Genomic DNA, 24,501 nt, shown 5'->3' on the forward strand with positions numbered 1-24,501 from the left:
CTTTTTGTAAACAAGTCATGAATTTGCTCATCTGTCTTGATTTGCCTCATCTCAATCTCTTCTTGCAAAACTTTTTCCCTAACAAAGTGGTAATGTACTTCCACATGTTTAGTTCTTGCATGAAAAACAGGATTCTCCTCCAGCCGAATTGCCGATTGGTTGTCATAATACAACGGAATTGCATAATCTACTGGTTGATGTAGATTATTCATCAACTGTATCAACCATGTACTCTCTTGAGCTGCCATTGTTGTTGCTCGATGCTCAGCTTCAGTGGTTGACAATGATACCGTTGGTTGTCTCTTGCTACACCAAGAAATTGTTCTGGAGCCAAGCTTAAACACAAACTCAGTTGTTGATCTCCTGGTGTCATGATCTCCTGCATAATCAGCATCACAATAACCAACTAACTTGCAGTCTTCACCTTTCTTGTACAAAAGACCATAGTCAATTGTACTCTTCACATATCTCAGTATTCATCGAACTGCTTCCAAATGAGGCTTCTTTGGATTTTGCATATACCGACTCATCACACCAACTGCATAATAAATGTCAGGTCGGGTCAAGGTTAAGTAGATCAGACTACCTACCAATTATCGATACATTGTTGCATCTTCCAAATCTTTTCCTTCATGTGTACACATTTTGATATTTGGTTCCATTGGCGTTGAAGTTGACTTGCATTCGAGCATTCCAAACCTCTTCAACAAATCTTTAGCATATTTCTGTTGACATAGAAATATTCCTTCGTGTGTGCGATCAACCTCTAGACCAAGGAAGTGCTTAAGTTGTCCAAGTTCCTTCATCTAAAAACGAACTGATAAATTCTCCTTTGTTTGAAGAATTTATGTCTCATCATCACTGGTTATGATTAAGTCATCTACGTAGACTAGCACGATAGCTAGCTTACCTTCATTGACTTTGACAAACAAGTTAGAATCTGTAGGTGTTACTGAATAACCACTTTTCGTTAAAAATTCAGCAATCTTACCATACCACGCCCTAGGTGCTTGTTTCAATCCGTAGAGTGCTTTTCGTAGCTTACACACATGTTCAGGATGATCTTGACTCTGAAAACCCATTGGTTGGGTCATATAGATCTCTCGATCTAGCTCTCCATGTAGAAAAGCATTATTCACATCCATCTGCCACAAATTCCAGTCTTTGTTAGCTGCAAGTGCAAGTAGGACTCGTACGGTTGTAAGTTTCGCCACTGGACTAAATGTTTCAATATAGTCTAGTCCATACTATTGCGAAAAACCACGAGCTACCAATAGTGCCTTGTACCCTCTCGATTGACCCATCAGGACGACGCTTTATCTTGTAAACCCATTTGCAAGATATAGGTTTCACATCTTTTTATCTTTGGCACAAGATCCCAAGTTTGATTTTGCTGAACTGCATCGATCTCTTCTTTCATAGCTATCATCCACTCAGAACTCTACGAAGCTTCTTCGAACGTCTCAGGCTCTGTTACTTCTTCAATTATGGATGCATTGGCATATTTGGGATTTGGCCTTCGTATTCTTGTTGACCTTCGGAGTTGAGATTGTGGAATTGATTCTTCTGTTTCACTAGGCCCACCTTATTCGTTTGGTTATTGATACACTCCAGTTTGCCAAGGATTCTGAGTCACTATTCATTCGACATCATCGTCATTTGGATCATCTAATTCATTTGAACTTGTTTGGAGTTGAACATGCTCCATCATCTTTTGTTGTAGCTTGCCTCCAAATTCTCTCGAATCTGGCAAAACCTCCTTCTCCGAGGACCACCAAGAAGATGCTTCATCAAATACCATATTTCGTGACATGTAGCATCTTCCACTAATTGGATCACAACATTTCCACCCCTTTGTCTGGCTGTCATATCCCACAAAGATACATCTAACAGCTTTCTTGTCAAATTTGCTCTGTAAATGATCAGGAACAAACATATAACATAAACAACCAAATACTCTAAAGTAGCTAACTGTAGGTTTTATATTTCATAGTTTCTCAAAGGGTGAAACAAATCCTAACCTTGGTTAAGGAAGTCTGTTGATCACAAAGGTTGCAGTCCTCATTGCTTCAGCCCAAAACCTTCCAGGTACGTTCTTTGCATGTAGTATACTTCGACAAATTTCTGCAAGATGCCGGTTTTTTCTTTCTGTTACACCATTCTGTTGTGGCGTGTTGGCACAAGTGTACTGATGACGTATTCGACACTCCCTTAGGTATTGAGAGAACTCGTTTGATCTATATTCTCTTATGTTATCTGTGCGCAAGAAACATATTTTCTTTCCCACTTCTCCTTCAGCTAAGTCTCTGAACTCTTTAAAGTTTGAGAATATGTCAGATTTTTCTTTCATAAAGAAAACCCACACATACCTGGAGAAGTCATCAATGAATGTTACCATTTACCGCATATCGTTAATTGATTGTTGCTTAACTGGTCTGAACACATCAAAGTAAACCAACTCCAACGGTTCTTTTGCTTTAAACTTTGACTCATCATATGGTAATTGGTGTGCTTTACCATACTGGCATCCCACACAGACCGTGTTTGTTCTCACGACTAGTTGAGGAAGCCCCTTAAGCATCAACTTCTTCACCATCACACTTAGCTTGGAATAGCTAATGTGACCTAACCGCATGTGCCATAGATTTGATGTCTCATTTTGTTTCTCATCCTGTCTACATATGCAGACTCTGCTGACATCACGTAAATTGACTCCAAACGTCGTCCCTCCATTGTTGGTGTTTTTGAGATTTTGACGTCACGATAAACATTCACATCTTGGGGACCAAATAAGACATAATGGCCTGATGATGTTAGTTGAGCCACAGATAACAAATTTTTCTTCATTCCTGGGACATGGTAAATATCTTGAAGTTGCACCTGGTTAATATTATATCGAGGCGTAACTATCGTCTTACCGATGTGAGTTATCGGTAACCTTGAGTTGTCAGTTGTCACCACCACATGACCTCCATTATACTCAGACAGGTTTTGCAACTTCTCTTTGTCACCCGTCATATGATTTGAGCAACCCGAATCTACGATTCAATCATTCTTGTAGTCAATTCGTTCTGGTGTTGTTACCGTGAGAGCTAATTCTTCTTCCTCCGTAGCAAATAATGCTTCAGCATCCCAACCATCTTCAGTATTCTCCTTCGAACTGGAAGTAGCAGTATTACTTTCAACATGTTTTTTCTTGGTCCAACAGTCTTTTGTCATGTGACCCATCTTCCCGCAGTTGTAACACTTGACATCGAACTTTCTACTATTACCGAGATTCTTGGATGCTCCCCCTAAATGAGGGCCTCCCTTTCCTTGGTAATTTTTCACCTTGTCACCATCCTTTTTAGATCCACTGCCAGTATACCGCTGAAAAGTGCCTCTATTTTTGCTGGTGTAGAGTGCTTCCTCTTCACTCTTCAGTGAGACTCCTCCATTTGCTTGGCCATGGCTTCTTGACCTACAAGCAAATTTTCGAACTCAACAAGCGATGGTTGTGTCGGTCATCCCTATACAGCGGAAACAAACCCTCGATATTCGGGTCTCAAACCATGGATAATTATTCTTTTTATCATGGCTTCCCCAATAGCAGCTGTCGGATCTAATTATGAAATTTCGTGGAATATTGACTTCACCTTGTGAAAGTATTGGGAAATCGCCATGTCACGTTGCGCCATTGATAGAAGTTCATTCTCGAGAAGTTGCAATTTTGTATCGTTCCTCTTTGAAAATAGTGTAACGAAAGTGTCCCATGCTTCCTTTGGTGTTTTAGCATCCCGGATGTGCTCCAACATTTCTTCTTCAATTATGGTCTTTAAAGCAAACATTGCTTTGCCTGTTTTAATTTTCCACTTTCGCAAGATGTCATTGGCATCTTCTGTCGCCGGTTGTGTAACTTCACCACCACCAACAATCTCCCAAAGGTCTTGATCTTGTAAGTATGACTCCATACATGTTGCCCACATGTTGTAGTTTTTGTTGTTGAGCTTCTTGATTCCTCCAACTACTTGAAGATCACCCATCTTAACGGTAAGGCTTTGACTACATCGAACAAGCTTGAGTAACAAACGTGCAGAGTACTAAATTACTCTAAGCACAAAGAAGCTCCTTTGTAATAACCCCGACAATAATCTCAAGAAATCTTTTCTGATGTGGAAGATCAGTTAAAAACTGCAGCCACAAAGCATACTTGGAATTTCAAGAGACCATAAAAACGTGGCTCGGATACCAATTGTAGAATCAAAATAGAGTAAAAACTCTAATTGATCGAGAAGAAGAAAAAACTCTCTTTAGAATAATCTCACAAAATTGCAAAAGGGAAGAACTCTTAAGAAAGCTTTCAAATGCTTATAATTAAGCTTTGATTGTTGGATGATAAAACTCAAATACAAGTAGGGTATTTATAGGTTACAAGAAACAATCACTAAATAAAAAATGAGAAAAATAATCACTAAATAATCTAAACCATTGAAATTAAAACATGAGAAAAATACTTAATTTTCACCTAACTAAATTGATGTATGCAATGACATCAAAACTAAATTGATGTAAGCAATGACATCAAATTAATTTAGGTGTGAACTTATTTAAGTTAATATTGAATTTTCAACAGGCTTGATAAGGAGAACCGCCATGACATTAATTTCTCTTGGAACATAAAAAAAATGTACTCTCACAATCTTGTAAACCAAAGATCAAAACATAAAAAATACCACCACCTCCGAAGGTGAAGGTTGGTTGACAAAAAACCAGTTCGTGGATGTTAAAAACTGGATCCATTCGTGGCATGAGTTTCGGCATTAAAGATTTTATATGCTAAAAACATAGGACAACTGACTGTAAAAAATGGATGAATGCACTCCATGTTTAGTGTAAGAGGAAAATATGGTGGATGTTAATTCTCTTTGTTTTTAATTTCTTGTATTCATGAGTTTTATATAGAACATTCGATGATTGTATCCTTCTATCGCAATTTATCCCATTTGAAAGGGTGATGTTTCTCGTTTCTTCTTCACTTCAACTCATAGTTGAAGCTTTTAAACTTTAAATATTTTACGAAAACAAATTAACTTATTATTTAATGCATTGCACTTTTAAGGAGAGACTTAGATTCGATTTTTAAATACGTAATTATTTAAAGGAGCGATCACGAACTCCGAACATGAATCACTATATCATCTCCTATAATTGATGATACATAGCACATATATCATGAACTAAGAAACTAAAAAGAAAGAGAATAAGTAAATCTCTACTATGGTTACATGTCTGTTTTAATTTTGATAAACAATAATCTTTTCCAGACAGGGTGTTTATTCCAAACCGTGTAGACCATGGCATCGATGGGCACATTTTTGGTCTCTGGTAACAAGAACAAGATGAATGCTCCCATGGCAAATATCCAGGCGACGAAGAAGAAGAATATAAAGGCGCGCATATAACACAACATGGAAAAGAATGCTTGAGCTATGATGAATGTGCACAGCATGTTGGAGCTAACCGCGAACGTAAATCGAGCCGTTCTTGTCTCGAGAGAGAATGTTTCACTGGGTATCAGCCAACCAAGAGGACCCGATGACCAAGCAAAAGCCATTACATACAAACACACCATTACTACAACGATAATAGCTAGGTTTTTTGTTAGTGAATCTTTGGCATGCATGTTGTGTAAAAGAATTGCTCCAATTGCAATCTGCAGATATCACATACATAATGTCGTAACCGTTTTTCTTCCGGGCACGATTTTTTATACTTGACGGGAAAAATAATGTGAATAATAAATAATTTGGGAGTCGCCATCGGCCTTTTAGGTCAGGTAGGTCGAATATCTAAAAATTATCTTTTAAAAGAGTTTTTAAGAAAACATCAGTTAAAAGATGAACTGATATGCGTTTATAACCAAAAATTCATTCTTTTTATTAATAAAAAGGGATTCGTGGTCGGTTACGTTTAGGGAAGGATTAACACCCCTACAACGCCCAAAATTGGTACTTTTTAATTATAAATTGTCTCTAATAATAGAATTTTAAAAATTCAAATATATTTAATTTATAATTATGTTATTTCAAATTTTATTACTATAATTTTTAAGAAAATATATTAATTTAAATATATTTATAAAAATATTTATTTATTTAGAAATATCAGAAAATGACTTCTAGGTGCCTTAAGACAGCTCTTTTCTTCGATATTAATAAATAAATGACTAAAACATTTTCTTAAGATAAAAAAATTTATTTTAATATAGTAAGATATTTATTTATTCAAAAATATCAGAAAATGGCTTCTAGGTACCTTAAGACAGCTCTTTACTTTGATAAAAATAAATATTAAAATTTTAATAATTTAAATAAAACTAAATTATAATTTTTGTAATGTTTAATTATTTAAAATACCAGAATAGGACATCCAGTTGTTTTAAAACTGCCCTTTTCTTTGATATTGAAAATAAATATACATTATTATTTAAAATATATATATATATATATATATATATATTTATTTATTTAAATATGAAAATAATAATAAAAAGTAATAATAAATTAATATTATAAATAAATAATATTTAAAATAAATTTAAAAGTAATAATATTAAATTGCAAAATATATAAAAACAATCAGGATCAAAATGAAAAGAAACGAAATATTGGTGACTAAAAAAGTAAAATATCAAAATTAAAGGGCATAATTCGAATTAACAAAAAACTTAATGCTAATAATGTAATTTAACCTTATTTAATTAATTCATGTTAAAAAATAAATTATAAAAATTATGAAGGACTAAATAAGGCATTTAACCTAAATATATGTATAATACAGGTAAGGACTAAATTAAAATAAAATAAAATTATAAGACTAAACTAAAATAATCAAAAATCAATTTCAGTGACTAAATTGTAATGATTACAAACTTGGAGCACTGCGGACAGGGTTTACCCTCTTCTCAAAACGCACCATTTCATCATGAAACGACGCCGTTTTGTATTGGGTATAAAATACCCAAAACGGCTGGCCCTTCGGGCTAGCTCTCATTTCTTCTCATTTCTCTTCTCTCTCTAGCTGAGAGAGAAGAGAATTCTCTCCCTTATCTCTATTATTTCCCTCACCGGAGGGAACACGATCTCCGACCGGTAGCCGCACTCCGGCGTCGAACACCGCCGCCGGCCACCGTCAACGGTGGCCGAAATTTTTTTAAAATACCCTAGGATATAAATCTCACCGTTCTAAGGCCGAATCCGACATCTATTTTCCCCAAAAGTCCCTGGAATTTCCTAGATCTAAGAAAATACCTTCGGTATTTTCGGTACTTCGGCGATGTTTGGTGTTCTCCGGTGGTTCTGCTTCCTCGGTAAGGGTTTCTCCTCTCTTTTCTCTCGATTTTTTTTCTGATTGCTTCGTTGTTGTTGACTGGGATGTTTGGTATATTTTTTGCTCTTGTTTCTGTTTTTCTCCGGTTCTTCCTCCCTTCTTGTTTTGCAGGATCCGGTGGCTTTTATAGCCACCACGGAGCCATGCTCGGACCGGTCCAGAGGGGGAAGTTCGGTGAGTCACCGAGCTATGTGGTGACTCACCCCATAGCCGCGACGTGTGGGGGGGCAGCTGGCTTCTGGAGGCTTCTGGCGAGGCGGCGGCTTCGTGGCTGTAGCGGGTTCGAGCATCTGGCAGCTGACCGTCGGTAATGGTCTCTGGCAGCTGGAGAGGCGGCTGCGGCGCTAGGGTTAGAAACCCTAGCTGAAACCCTAAATATTTAGGATTTCATTTTGGTCTGGGCCGGTTGATTGGGCCTTCGATTTGGGCTTGTAATTAATAATAAATAATAATAATAATAAATAATAATAATAATAATTTTAATAATAATTTAAGAAAAATAAAAAATTGATGTTTACAGCTGCCCCTCTTTGCTCATTCTTGTTTTAACAAGAATAGAGCAAAGATGAAAAACAATAATTTTTCATTTAACTTCTTTTGAGTAAAACTGAAATGTTGAAAACATCATTCCAGAGGTCTTAAAAACATCATGCACTGCAGGACTTACAGATGACCCTAAGGCTTTGAAAACATCAAAAAGCTCCCGAAAGCTTTTTGGAAACATCATGCACTGCAGGACTTACAGATGACCCTAAGGTTTTGAAAACATCACAAAGCTCCCGAAGGCTTTTTGGAAACATCATGCACTGCAGGACTTACAGATGACCCTAAGGTTTTGAAAACATCAAAAAGCTCCCGAAGGCTTTTTGGAAACATCATGCACTGCAGGACTTACAGATGACCCTAAGGCTTTGAAAATATCAAAAAGCTCCCGAAGGCTTTTTGGAAACATCATGCACTGCAGGACTTACAGATGACCCTAAGGCTTTGAAAACATCAAAAAGCTCCCGAAGGCTTTTTGGAAACATCATGCACTATAGGACTTACAGATGACCCTAAGGTTTTGAAAACATCAAAAAGCTCCCGAAGGCTTTTTGGAAACATCATGCACTGCAGGACTTACAGATGACCCTAAGGCTTTGAAAACATCAAAAAGCTCCCGAAGGCTTTTTGGAAACATCATGTACTGCAGGACTTACAGATGACCCTAAGGCTTTAAAAATATCAAAAAGCTCCCGAAGGCTTTTTGGAAACATCATGCACTGCAGGACTTACAGATGACCCTAAGGCTTTGAAAACATCAAAAAGCTCCCGAAGGCTTTTTGGAAACATCATGCACTGCAGGACTTACAGATGACCCTAAGGCTTTGAAAACATCAAAAAGCTCCCGAAGGCTTTTTGGAAACATCATGCACTACAGGACTTACAGATGACCCTAAGGCTTTGAAAACATCAAAAAGCTCCCGAAGGCTTTTTGGAAACATCATGCACTGCATGACTTACAGATGTGGGAAATAGTTTATTAAGTAAAAAAACTAAGAAAATCATTTTCTTACTTTTCAACAATTTCATTTTCAGAAATGATTGAATGAGAAACTATGAAAATCGTTTTCTCATTATTTTTTTTTCAAAATAACATGTTGACTGGGTAACCTGCCCCAATCTCAAGATAAGGATGTTGGAAATAGTTTACTAAGTAAAAAAACTAAGAAAATCGTTTTCTTACTTTTCAACAATTTCATTTTAGAAAAGATAAAATGAGAAACTATGAAAATCGTTTTCTCATTCTGTTTTTTTTTTAAAATAACATGTTGATTGGGTAACATGCCCCAATCTCAAGATAATGCTAATTTTTGTGGATTGTTTCCATCTCTTCTTCAGATGTTTGCATGATTCCTGTATTTGCGGTTTTGAATACCTTCTTCTTGTAAGGTATTTTTTTTACCATGAATCTTCTTGTTCTTCCGAAGATCTGTAAAACTTCATGTTTGAATGCACTCAAATGTATCAATGTGATGCATTGTCTATTGTGTAAATGATATTCTTATGAATGCATGAATGTTGATGCAATCTTCATTCGACTTCAAAGTGGTGAACTTGGTCTTCCTTCACTTCATCATTTATTGCCAGTGTTACCTCTGGATATCAGTGTAGAAACTTATGCTATCAAGCTTGCATTTCTACAGAATTATCTGATCAACTTGTATCTTTGCATCTTCTTTGCTTCATTTAAGTCTCAGAAGAAATGTTTCACTTGTGGAACTCTTGTCGTAGTCAAAATTATGACCCTGATGCCCCATTTTGTCTTTGATAAAACCAACTTTATTTGCTTGGACTTATGTATAAATCCCATAAAGCTTTCATCTTTGAAAAGAGAATCTATCATCTTTGAAGAGTGTAGATGTAAATATGCCTGACTCAGCAGGGATTAATTAGGAGAGTAGAGTCTGTTCTGATTTGACTCTTGAAATACATCATAAGGAGAATTTATCTCAATTCCTTTCATGTCCCCATATTTAAATCAGATCTTGAATAAGGCAACTTGGACCATATCATGTCGAGATGCTTAACAACAACCTGTAGTTCAACCTTAGTTGGTACCACTAGTTTCTTGTTGTTAAAATTCCAGCTCTCTTTCTGTGGAAAGAAGTTTTCATCATATCTCACTTCTAATCTTGGGGTTGAAGAAGACAGACTTTATTTTGGATCAATAACTGGAAACCATATGATCGCAACATTGGTTCAGTATCAGAATAGCAGGTTCATAAAACATTTGACAGTGCATTCATCTTTTCATGTGGTTTCTGTCGAGATGTAAAACACTTGACAACACATTCATCCTTTTCTGTTGGATGTAAAACACTTGACAACACATTCATCCTTTTCTGTGGCTTCTGCTCAGATGTTCGTAAAGCATTTGAAAAATACATTTATCCTTTTCTGTGGCTTCTGCTCAAATTTCTCAATTATTGAAGCTCTTTACCTATTGTTCAAAGTTTTTGAATGACGTCACAATACCACTTGAGAATAAAACTTAATAGGAATTCAAGTGTAATGTTGGTATGACCAAAACGTTGGTCAAATTCACGATATATGCTAGTGTCGAGTTGAATAAAAGATACCAATTGATCTCGATATCATCTCGGGCAAGGGCAAGTGTGATATTGATCACGTTTTCTTCTGTAATGAGCGTTGTAGGAATTAGAAACACATCAGCTATAGGGGCCATGTACAGAAAGAGGTTCATGGAATTCTTGCCGCTGGGGATGAAACACCCATGATAAAACCAAAATAGATGAAAACACAGTTCACCCTGGTTAGCAATGATGATCCCAATAACAACGGGAATGAGTAATATATGTAAGTTGAGCCTCTTTCTTCAATGTCGTAAAGTAAGCAAAACTGATGTGAAAAACAGATTTATAATCTCAACATTATGGTTGAAACTAACTGCCAGGAATCAAAAAAAAATATTTCCAATCATCACCGATACACAGAATGCAAAATTCAAAGCCGAGATTTTGAGGAACTGAACTCTGGATCGAGTAGTATGCCTGGGGACCATCTTTATCCATGCAATCATGATGTAGCTTAATAAAGAACACACTGTTATGTGACACATGGTTAAAAAGATTAGGTATTTGAAACCATACTTACTGAGTAGATATTTGTTCAACAACATGACCCTAATGCAACTGCCTGATGAACGAAGCAATTATGTATGGTTAGCTCGACTGTTACTGTTTCACCATTTTCATTCTTCATATCTTTATGTCTCATTGGAAATATTTGTTCAAGTCAATGATCTTGACACATGATGATGTGGGCCTTCAGTATGCCCCAACAATTGATGATACGAATGTTCAGAATACATCAACATTCCTCATTTTGAAAGGGGTTTTCAGCATGCCCCAAAATTTGCTTCTTGTTAATCTGAGTCTTCAAAATGCCCCACATGGATCTGTCTGAAGGAACCTTTAAAATGCCCCAACAATGGCTGATGCAGATGTTAAAAGTGTGCTCAATATTACTTCTTGTTGAGATGAGCCTTCAAAAATACCCCAAATATTCATACTGACGTGAGCCTTCAAAATGCCCCAATATTCCATTTTTGGTTGAAATGGGCTTTCAAGATGCCTTAATTTTCTATTTATGGTTTACTCTCGACGTCTGTTTGACTTGAATATCATGATCCCTACAAGATTCAATTTTGACAATGCACTGTGGTGGATACTTGTGGCTTTATTCGTGCTCCATTTCTGTTTATCTTGAATACTCTCATTCTGGTGTCACTAAACAGCAGTGTTGTCAGGTAACTGGAGAAATTCTCTTCATATTGTCACAAACTTAAGAAGTACTCAATCATTCTGACAGAAACGTCTGAGATATGTGTCTTCTGAATGAGGTGAGCATTTTCTGTATCTGGAGGGATTTATTCAGACAGAGCAATATAAATAGCTTGGTAATTCATTCCAGGCTGACACCGTGGCTTATCATCTTTCAGTGAAGGCCATCTCTGAAATATACTTTTCTGTGGGAGAGAAACCAATTTATGCGAACAGTAATCTGATGTAATGGCAAGACTACATATACAGTGGTACAGGCTTTTGAAAAATCTGCACCCATGCAACATGTTGATTCTGATAACAACTCATCTGATTATGAAGCGATCTTTCAGGATGATTTCACAGATATTGATAGTTCTTTCTGAATACCGAGGAAATCCTGAATTCTGATTCTGATGAGGAGAATAAACTGTTATACTTGACGAAAATGGGGTACTCAGAAGTTGAGGATTTAATAGCCATGGAGAGATGTGGTCTGGATTCATCAATTGCAAAGTTGACAGATTTTATATGTGCTGATCAAATGGCTAAGGCTGCTGACGTACTTCTTCCAGTAGAAGGTAGGAATTCATTATACAATGACCCCAATTACAAGCAAAGGCAAAACTTGGGCTATGATTTTTGAAAAGGAAAAAGCAGAGGAAGCTTGAAAAGAAGCTTCTTAATGAAGATGATCATGCAGTTCATCTTTCAATTCCAATGATTGGTTTTGGGGTTCCTACCGAACCAGATCAGATAACTCAAAGAACACTTCCAGAAGATGCTATTGGATCTCCTTATTTCTACTATGAGTAAATTCATCTTTCAAATCCAATGATTGGTTTTGGGGTTTATACCAAACCAGATCAGATAACTCAAAGAACACTTCCAGAAGATGCTATTGGGGCTCCTTATTTCTACTACGAGAACATGGCACTTGCTCCAGTTAATGTTTGGACTGGAATATCACAGTACTTATTTGATGTAGAGCCAGAATTTGTAGATTCGAAGCATTTTCATGCTGCTACACTGAAAAGGGGCTATATTTATAATTTGCCAATTGAGAACAGATTTCTTCTTATCTTGTTTTCTCCACGCACTTATACATGATATTTTTCCATTGACAAAGAAATGATGGCCTTCCTGGGATCTAAGAACAAAGTTGAACTGTTTATAAACATGTACAGGAAGTGACAAATTGACAGAAAGGATCTGTAATGCTCTTGAAGCTTATGACGATGAGCTACCTTCGAGTGTCCAGAAGTATGTTCTTGATGAGTGCTGAAAATGGAATCTAGTATGGGTTGGAAGGAATAAAGTTACTCCACTTGAACCTAATGAGGTGGAAATGCTTCTAGGTTTCCCTAAAAACTATACATGAGGAGCTGCTAGAGACAAGTTCCCCAATGATATCAATGTCCTGTTTCTTTTCTCTAGAATCAGTGATGCAGAGGCCATCTTCTACTGTCTTGGCATATCTTTGAAAATAGATGTACAAGAACTGAATGATGATCGGTTGGAGCAATTGATGAGTAGATTTGTCGAATTTGACCTTGTTGTCAGTGGCATCCAGTGTAACAACCTTACTGGAAGAAATAAACATCATCAAGATGAACTAAAATTGGTCATCTTCAACTTTTGGAATCCTGTAACCAATGTTACCCTATATAAAAGGCCTATAAGGGTAGATTCTGTTACAATGTTTTATTCTGTGCCATAAGTCCTCAAATTCAACTTCAACAATCTTCTGAAGGACATAATGAATATCATCTTGACAAAGAAAGTGATCGGCATAGAAGAAATAGCAATGATGTATCAAGACTTGAGCCAGCATCACGGTATAACCAGAGTGCAGGTAGTGACTTGTTCATGGCTTTATGATGTAATCTTCTAGAGAACATGAATTGATGGTTGGGGAAAATAATCTGTCTGGTGATGCTTATCGCCCTCATCATGAGATAAACGATAATCTTTCTTGATGAGCTGCTAATAATGTCATAGGAGAGTGTCAAAAGTTCAATTATCCAGACTTTCTGGCTTCTTGGACCACTTGCCTTCAAAAATGTGAAGTGCTTCATTATTCTGGCCTCGTTCATTCTTTTTCTACAACAGAGGTATAATAAGCAACAATTGCTTCAAGGACCTTCCTCATTTGATACTATCCTGTTTGAAAATGTTTTTTCTCCTTTCTTTATTGAAGAATGAAAGAATTTTGTAAAGTATTACCCCTTTCAGGTTCACAATATAATCAAATCATAAACAATGAGTTTAATGAATATCAAATAAATCAACTACACTTTTAAATCATTCAAAAATCATAGTCATATGGCAAGTGTCAAAACTATTGACTGATTTAAGGTGTAGGTAGATTCTGGTAAAGTAGGTTCTTTCAAGTTGGTTCATTATGTCGTTTCTGCTTCCACTAACTTGAAGAAATGGTTGTTATGTTCATCTTGTAGAGATGCTTCTCGATTCCAGAATCTCAGGAATGTCTTTGAGATGTGTGGTGCTTTATTAAGAGCTTAAGATCGTCTCTTATATCGTTGTTGCACCATTCAATATTCGAGCCGCATTTTCAGGTTTTCAACACGAATCCTCCTTTGGTTTCAATATGTTATTTAAAAATTTATATCTTTAACCCTCCTTTTATCATTTTTTTATATCATGCATTAAAGATTTTAAAAACCAATTTTTGCAAATAAAAATCAATCTTGAGAGGTGGAATGAAATCTGAAGATATTCTTTTTAGATGCCTTCAATCTTGCTTTGCTTGACTTGGATCTGCATTGCTGGGGATTTTTCTATCATCTGGATCCCTCTAGACTGCCGAATTTTGGGTTCATTTCCATTTTCTCATATCTCCAGTATTTATTGCTCTTTTTGTTTGTACTTGATCAATCTTGTAACTTGAGGCTCCCTGGAGTCACCCATCTTGATTCTATTTCTCCCATTTTTCTTTTTTTCTTTTTTCTCTTTTTTTTTCTTTTTTTTTCTGTTTTCTTTTTTTGCTGGATTTTTCTTTATTTTTTCTTTGTTGGATGAGTATAAGACTTCAATTGTTTTGAACACCTCTTTTTCCTTTTTGTCCTTTTTCTTCTTCAAGTATAATATTTCTTGACAGAATCTAAGTTTATTTGGTTTCTCAGAACTTTCTCATCCATTTTTGCCAAGATTAACGCTTCTCCGAAAAAAGGCCTTCTTTACAATGTATGGCCCTTCCCAATTAGGCATTCATTTCCCACGGAAATATTTATGTATAGGCAAGATATTTTTAAACACTAGATCACCCTCTTGGAACTCTCTCGGATGTGATCTTTCATCATCCGTTTCTAATGTATCTGACGAGCTTAGATCCCTTCAGCCTCCTCTAATTTTAGCTCCTTTAAGATACAAAGTAATGGTATCTCAAAATGGTAAGACTGAACAATAAGGTGTTGCCCCAGTAAATGTTCGCACAGTAATTCAATATGCATATAAGGTAAAAGGTAGCTTCTCGTGCCAATCTTTGTAAGCTTCAGTGGTCTTTGTAATGATTCTCTTAAGGTTCTTATTTGCTCTTGCAAATTCCCCATTCATCTTTGGGTGATATGACATTAAGTTAGCATGCTTGATCTGATGCGCGAAGTTAGTCATCTCATACATAGAAATCTTTGTAAAAGAGGTATCTCCAGGGGAATGAATATTCAAGATTAACTTTACTTACATGAAAAATGTAATTAATGCATGACATATTTATTTCAATCAATCATTTTTTTTCTCTGAGTATGCTCTAATCACTCGAAATTATGTTCGATGAATTGGTCCATGATGCCTCATCTCGTCTCTTCTTGTAGTAAGATTTACGGATAATTGAAAGTTTGGTTCTTTTGAGGTCTTTTGGTTTATGATGATTTTGTGTTTGGAAGGACAAATGTGTGACTTTTGAAGTTGTATATATGGTGGAATGTAGTATCATCAATTAACTCTACCCGAAAAGGTAAACATCTAGAGTTGATGTCTCAAAAACAGGTGGAGACATTACTTCAGAGTCTCAGATAAATGTAGTGTCAGGATTTGGTTTTGGTAAGGGTCGAGTAATTGGCGTTGGATAGGATATGGAAGATATAATTTTACCACTTGCCAAAGATCTATAACTCTTGAAAAATTAAAAGAATATTTAATCTACTTGATACTCAAGAATCTCAAGGTTAAACTTGATTCCTTGCTCATAACCATAAAAGTAACACAAATTTATTTATTACAAAGGGCGGAGAAAGGAAACAAAAAACAAGTTCAAACAAGATGCTGAAAGTATAAAGGTACTACAGTGGTAGATAACACTTCCACTTATTTATTTTATCATGCCTCATTATTCCTATAATGTTGGGTATATAATAGGATCAGGGTTCTTTTCTTCATTCGCCCCCCATTTCTTGATCATTTCTTGTGTCAAAACCCCTTTGTCAACAAGCATCTCAATTTCTTTTAACAGTGGCCTACAATTGCCTGTAGAATGCCCCTTTACCCCCAAGTGGAAATTACAAACACTATCTTGATCATAGCTATGAGCAGAAGGGTTTGATGTCACTTTAGTTGGTCTTGGTGTGATGTATTGACCTTTAACCAAATGAGGATACAAGTCTGAAATGGAAGTTTGGAACACTTCCAAAGTTTTTCTTGATCGCATGACTTTCTTTGGTCGATCCGAACAGTTATTTGCTCTTTTTCTTTTGCAGTTGCGGGGATTCTGGATGCGACATACATTCACATCATCAGCTTTTGTTTTCTGATCATTCGGGCTCTTGGATGTGACTTTTGAGTTTTCTTCACTGATTACATTCTCAATTAAATCTCCACTTGTCATAAGATTCTTGAATTCCTTCGTCAGATTTGCCTGCATCAACTCGCAGAAAGGAGCGGGAATGGAATCCCGAAACATATGTGATATCTCTTCTTCTAACATGGGAGGTTGAACTTGTGATACCACTCCTCTCCATCTTAGGGCATATTCTTGAAATCTTTCATTGGTTTTCTTCTTTACTCTTCGAAGATCCATACGTGTTGGAGCTAAGCCTTTAACATACCGATATTGTCCCAAAAATGCATCAGCTAGATCTACCCATCTCTTGATCTGTTCTTGGGTCAACTGATTGTACCAGACTACTGTTGGGCCAACAAGACTATCCTGGAAAGAGTGAATTAATAGATCATCAGAACTCAAATATCCTTCCATTTTTCTGCAAAACATTCTCAAATGGATTAAGGGACAACTGGTGCCATCATATTTCTCAAAATCAGGCATTTTGAATTCATGGGGAATAATCAAATCTGGAACCAAGCTGAGCTTTCTTGCTTCTAATTCTTTGTGGTGGGCACTAACATCTTTCATGTTTTTGATTGCTTTCTCTGTCCTCTTGACTCTCTCCTCATATTGTGAATAATTAATGAGGCTATTCTTTGGGTTTGAGTGGGATGCCCCAGGGTATGTTATCTTTCTCGACTCTTCAATCTGATAGCACGATTTCTCTTTAGCAGTTATCTCTTCTTTATCAGATTCCATTCCCTGAATAATTTGATCTGATCCATCTGGTACTGAATCTGACGCTTCTTTCCTTGTATCCCGAGGTAACCCTGTCAATTGTTCTGGCCACTGGTCTTGTAGTCCCTTATAAGATTGCTCCATTGTTTTCATGATGATAGTAAAGTAATATAAATGAATGGTCTTGGTTTTTACTGTTACAGAACCTTTCATGAATTATTTACATGTTTTTATAATTAAAGTACATAACAGTACTTAAATAAAAATGTGAAAAATGCATAAATGGAAAAATAAGAATGCAAAATGTGCAATTCAAAGGCAAACATAAAAGTATGAATGCAAAATGAAAAATACAAAGATGCAAAATGAAAATGCATATATGAAAAGGTGTTACTCAAGAGTGATCATCTTAGAACAGATTTCATTGAACACAAAAGTCTCCGTGCATTAAACAAAACTTTTACATATAGGGGACAACTTTCAGTCCTAACTTCAACAAAACTTTACATATAGGGAATAACTTTCTTATTTTCTTCTCTAAAACCAAGTTAGTTTATCAGCTTATGAGCCATATTGCTTGTCTGGACTGCAGCTTCTTCCATGATATTCTGGTGTTCTTTCATCTCCTGTGTCAATTCTCGGAGTTGTTCATTTTGCCTTGTGAGATAACCTTTGTGTTCAAAAAGTTTTTGGACAAGATCTTCATGTATGTTGCAACTCTTTTTCAGTTTGGTGACCCCTGTTATTCACTCTTCTGGGGTGTTTTCTATGCCATCATTTCGAAAAGCTTGATTGATCTTCTGGAAATCTTCCTGCTTGGTTTCCATTTTGGTGCTTAATTTATTGTTTTCCATATTTAAATGACATATTTGAGCCTCGAACCTCAGTAAATCTTCTTCTTTCTGGGCGCCCCTATTGATACTCTTACCTTTGAAGACTTTTGGTATTAATCTAGCAGGACCTTTGGTTACCAAACTAGGTCGATCATTTACCATAAATTGTAAGGTTCCATGATCCAAAAGACTTTGGACTCGACGTTTGAAGGCAAGACAATTCTCGATGGTATGTCCTTGAGCTCCGGCATGATATTCACAATGAACATTGATGTCATACCAATTTGGATACGGAGGTTGGAATGGTTTTATGTAATATGGAGCCACTTCTCGTGCTTCAAGTAACATTTCATACAACTCTTTATATGATATAGGTATAGCATCAACATGAGAACCGCCTTTTGTCTTGAATTGAACCTGAGTTTTAGATATCGAGAGCATACTAAACTTCGATGATTTCAGGTTACATGATTTCTTCTCTTCTCTGGAAGCTTTTACAATTGTCATCATTTCTTTGGTATCTCCAGATGACTTGTGAATACGGATGATGATTGTCTGTAACTTCTCCAATTGATTAGGATCAGAAGTCCCTTGCATATTTGAGATTGCAGGATTATGTTCATTAAGCTTTCTCTCTTTCTATGCAGGAATCTATTCTCTTTTGGCCAAAACAGATATTCTATCCATCATCTTGGACATCTGCTCTCTTATTTCTCGTATCTCCTCTTTCTCCTTAATGGACACATGATCTCTAGGTGCATAGCTCTCTTCTATCCTCGGAGTTCCCTCGGGATGTCTTTTCTTGGTCGCATCATATTTTGTTTGATCATAAAACTTTTTGTCCATTTACGATTTCTTTCCAATATGATGAACAGTCTTTCAAGTAAACACCTTTTGGTTATGCCATGATCATGCAATGTAAACAAAAGAAATCAATATGAACAGATTAGAGCAATGTAATATGCATAAAAAAATAAGAAAAAATAGAATAGTCAGTACCAACTAATGGAAAAAAATCTATCTATCAAGGTATAAATCTTAACCTCATGCTTTCTAGTTTCATGCTTTGTTTGGAAAATTTATCCTAACCGCATGATTTCTAGTTCGCATGCATTTATTCAGGAAAAAGAAAATGAAATAAAATAAATTAAAAGCTAGAGCTTATTTCTCCTTTGTGTATACCTATGAACAGAGGTTCAGTATTGTCTTAGATCAGAAGAATTTCTAGGGTTCATTATATGCAGAGTTTCAGTTCTATGAGTAAAGGTACTCGAATTGTCCTTGTTGATGCCCCCTTGGGCTGTCAAACCCTCAATCCTAGTCCATTACAGACTTAAGCGGATCGAGTTCAATTCGAGGGGACACATTTCTCTATGCCTGACACGGAGAATAAATTCTCACGAAGACATAGAGCATATGAACCCCGAAAGTTACTTGCTAGGTCTGACACGGAGAATAAATTCCCACGAAGACGTCGCTTTCACTCCCACTTAAAAGGGACAAGCTTGATTAGAAAGCTTATGTTATGCAATGCAAGTGTTGTTTGTGAGAAATGTTCAAACCTCTAACAGACAAATAAAATAAAAAATACCTGAATAAAATAAATAAATAAAATAAAAAGTATAAAAATAATAAGTAATAAAAAATTTGAAAGAAAATAATTAAAAATTAAATATATGAATTTTTAATTTCTAACTGATAGAGACAATTTATAATTGATTTTAAAGTTTGACGGTCCCCAGCGGAGTCGCCAAGCTGTCGTAACCGTTTTTCGTCCGGGCACGATTTTTTATACTTGGCGGGAAAAATAATGTGAATAATAAATAATTTGGGAGTCGCCATCGGCCTTTTAGGTCAGGTAGGTCGAATACCTAAAAATTATCTTTTAAAAGAGTTTTTAAGAAAACATCAGTTAAAAGATGAACTGATCTGCGTTTATAACCAAAAATTCGTTTTTTTATTAATAAAAAGGGATTCGTGGTCGGTTACGTTTAGGGAATGATTAGCACCCCTACAACGCCCAAAATCGGTACTTTTTAATTATAAATTGTCTCTAATAATAGAATTTTAAAAATTCAAATATATTTAATTTATAATTATGTTATTTCAAATTTTATTACTATATTTTTTAAGAAAATATATTTATAAAAATATTTATTTATTTAGAAATATCAGAAAAGGACTTCTAGGTGCCTTAAGACAGCTCTTTTCTTAGATATTAATAAATAAATGACTAAAACATTTTCTTAAGATAATAAAAATTTATTTTAATATAGTAAGATATTTATTTATTCAAAAATATCAGAAAAGGGCTTCTGGTACCTTAAGACAGCTCTTTTCTTTGATAAAAATAAATATTAAAATTTAAATAATTTAAATAAAACTAAATTATAATTTTTTTAATGTTTAATTATTTAAAATACCAGAATAGGACATCCAGTTGTTTTAAAACTGCCATTTTCTTTGATATTGAAAATAAATATACATTATTATTTAAAATATATATATATATATAAATATATATATATATATATATATATATTTATGTGACTAATATGAAAATAATAATAATATAAAAGTAATAACAAATTAATATTATAAATAAATAATATTTAAAATAAATTTAAAAGTAATAATATTAAATTGCAAAATATATAAAAACAATCAGGATCAAAATGAAAAGAAACGAAATATTGGTGACTAAAAAAGTAAAATATCAAAATTAAAGGGCATAATTCGAATTAACAAAAAACTTAATGCTAATAATGTAATTTAACCTTATTTAATTAATTCGGGTTAAAAAATAAATTATAAAAATTATGAAGGACTAAATAAGGCATTTAACCTAAATATATGTATAATACAGGTAAGGACTAAATTAAAATAAAATAAAATTATAAGACTAAACTAAAATAATCAAAAATCAATTTCAGTGACTAAATTGTAATGATTACAAACTTGGAGTACTGCGGACAGGGTTTACCCTCTTCTCAAAACGCATCGTTTCATCATGAAACGACGCCGTTTTGTATCGGGTATAAAATACCCCAAACGGCTGGCCCTTCGGGCCAGCTCTCATTTCTTCTCATTTCTCTTCTCTCTCTAGCTGAGAGAGAAGAGAATTCTCTCCCTTCTCTCTATTATTTCCCTCACCGGAGGGAACACGGTATCCGACCGGCAGCTGCACTCCGGCGCCGAACACCGCCGCCGGCCACAAATTTTTTAAAATACCCTAGGATATAAATCTCACCGTTCTAAGGCCGAATCCGGCATCTATTTTCCCCAAAAGTCCCTAGAATTTCCTAGATCTAAGAAAATACCTTCGGTATTTTCGGTACTTCGGTGATGTTTAGTGTTTTTCGGTGGTTATGCTTCCTCGGTAAGGGTTTCTCCTCTCTTTTCTCTCGATTTTTTTTCTGGTTGCTTCGTTGTTGTTGACTGGGATGTTTGGTATATTTTTTTGCTCTTGTTTCTGTTTTTCTCCGGTTCTTCCTCCCTTCTCGTTTTGCAGGATCCGGTGGCTTTTATAGCCACCACAGAGCCATGCTCGGACCGGTCCAGAGGGGGAAGTTCGATGAGTCACCGAGCTATGTGGTGACTCACCCCATAACCGCGACGTGTGGGGGGGCAGCTGGCTTCTGGAGGCTTCTGGCGAGGCGGCGGCTTCGTGGCTGTAGCGGGTTCGAGCATCTGGCAGCTGACCGTCGGCAATGGTCACTGGCAGCTGGAGAGGCGGCTGCGGCGCTAGAGTTAGAAACCCTAGCTGAAGCCCTAAATGTTTAGGGTTTTATTTTGGTCTGGGCCGGTTGATTGGGCCTTCGATTTGGGCTTGTAATTAATAATAATTAATAATAATAATAATAATAATAATAATTTTAATTTTAATAATAATTTAAGAAAAATGAAAAATTGATGTTTTCACAACAAGTTAACACGGATTAGGACATACATGCATGTTAAAAACTGATGCATACCTGGCTTCCAAACATCTGAACACAAGCTTGAAGAAGTAATACCCTCCTACCAAACTTATCGAGTGAACCCACCGAGACCAGGGTACTGAAAACATTTACGAGTCCGGTTATCACCGAGGACAACAATGAAGCGTCATTCTTGAATCCAACAGTTTGGAACAAGACATGAGCATAAAACATGATGGCATTGATCCCTGTAAACTGTGAAAGACTTGAAGCACACGACAATAATCAGAGGGGGCAGGCTGCTGCGTTTCATGAGTTCCTTGAAGGGATGTTTCACTCTCCGGGCAATTTCACTAGCCTTCACAATTTGCTGGAACTCTGCTTCGACATCCTCGACACCCCTAATCTTTCGCAGCGTTGTATGCCCCGTAGACTCCTTTCCACACTCAACCAGGCTCGCCGGTGTATTGGTGATGATCAAGGAACCTATGAACAAAATGGTGTCCAAGACGCCGGCAAGCCCCAAAGACACTCTCCATCCAGTTTTGATGTGCCATAGTCGACCAGATTTGCAAAAAGTATCCCTATGGTTACAAAGAGATGAAAGAGAATATTGACGGCTCCACGATGTTGGACTGGGGCTATCTCTGACTTGAACAATGGAACTGCCTGCACAATCAATTTTATCAGTCACTGGAAGTTAGAATTCAATAACAATATGCACGATTTTTGGTCAAACCTCATTGCCAAGGAGCACACGCCCGATAATAAGCATCCAGTGGTGTTGAGCACCGGCACACAAGGTCGCTCCGGCCAGGAAAAATACAGAAGCCGCTAGAATCGTTGATTGTCGGCCAAATTTGTGCAAACCTTTGAAGCAGTAAAGCTTGAAACCAGAGCAACTAGGAGTGAGCATTTGTCACGAACCAAACGAAATTAATGATAAATGAATTGTTGTTATTCTTTGAAATCTCAGGTTTGATCACTAGGAATGCAAAGGGTGTAAGTGTTCAATGTCAAATGGTTGAGAGTTATCTTTGCACAAATACTATCTTATACTTATATAAATAAAAAAATGGTGAGCATTTGATATAGTCAAGTCAATTTTTTTTTGAATTATTCGAGTTTACGAGTCGTATTTTATAACCTGAATTTAACTTAAAAAAATTTCATGTCGAGTCGAGTTATTCGAGTTTCTATACAAATTTTATTATAATTATGTATAGTATTATGATAAGAATTGATTCAAATTTTTTTATTTTCTCTAAACATATATGTATATATATTCACATTATAATGTTATTTAATATATCAAATACAATCTAAAATTTTAAAATATGTTTACAATATTATATTTTAAAGAAAATATTTTGAGGGTAAAGCATTCATGATAGTATAAAAGAGTTAAATAATTGATAAGAATAAAGAATTTACAAACAAATGCAGTCAAAAGACCAAATTGAGTAAAGTACAAGGTTAATGGACTAAATAAAAAGACATTATCTTTTTAATAAAAATAAATAAGAATTGAAGTTATATTGGTATTCTATAGTGGTGTAGGAGCATGTGGTTCAAATTTGATAAAAATGGACTTAAAATGAATGATGAATTGAATAAATAAGAAAATCATAAAAAATTTAGGAACTAAACTGAAAGTTAGAATTTTTTTATCAAAAAGAGAAATTGAAAGCACGCATATATTCTACGATGATTTAGGAGCATTTAGTTCAAATTTAGTAAAAATTGACTTAAAATGAAGGAGAAATTGAAGGAATAAAGAAATCAGAGGCTAAATCACAAAATTGTCAAAATGGTTAGTCAAATTTTTTATTTTTTGAGTAACTCGAAATTTTCAAATTTTAACTTGACTCGAACTCGAAACTTAAATCGATAATTCGAGTTGAATTTAATAACTCAAAATTAAAAAAATTAATTTTTTGAGTCGTGTGAAATTTTGTTCGCCCCTAAATGTAACCATGTAGAGTGAATACGTAAAAAGCTGAAGAAATTGATGATCATATTTGCAGTAATTGTCCTCCTTCGCATGCATCTCTCTTTCATGGACATTGGGAAAGAATTTCACCAAAAAGTCGTCCACGGCTGTCACCTCATCTGCAATTATACAATGCAAATTAACTTATTGTCTACTAATTTCAGAAAGAATATTTCACAAAATAATTGAAGATAATGAGTTAACCTGAAATTCCAATGTCGTAACCAAACATTTCTTTTTAATAAAATCGAGAATTCATTAGATGCCAATAGCGTCAAGAATTACATCGATCGATTTTTATATATTCCGGTTCATCATAAAAAATTCATACACGATTAGTCCTCAACAAAGCTCAATGAACCAGAGTGTGCCTTGTTGAGCAGCAATCCAACAACTGAAATGTCTTCATGTTGATTCGTCAAGCGTTTCACAGTTGAAATAGCATCCCCTTCTATTATCACTTGTTATGCGATGACCGACGATTGTAGACACGACCCTCTCCTCGCCCATCGCTGGCCTTTCGTTTCCCCTACACGGTGGACAT

At 35.6% G+C, this 24,501-nt stretch overlaps 1 pseudogene; it reads right to left on the reverse strand.

Annotated features, from left to right (window-relative positions):
- Window positions 1-5,260: 5,260 nt before the first annotated feature.
- LOC120148784 lies at window positions 5,261-24,189 on the reverse strand (annotated as a pseudogene).
- Between the last annotated feature and the right edge of the window lie 312 nt (window positions 24,190-24,501).

This window comes from Hibiscus syriacus, unplaced genomic scaffold (assembly GCF_006381635.1).
Source record: "Hibiscus syriacus cultivar Baekdansim isolate YM2019G1 unplaced genomic scaffold, ASM638163v2 tig00110987_pilon, whole genome shotgun sequence".
Taxonomy (NCBI): domain Eukaryota; kingdom Viridiplantae; phylum Streptophyta; class Magnoliopsida; order Malvales; family Malvaceae; genus Hibiscus; species Hibiscus syriacus.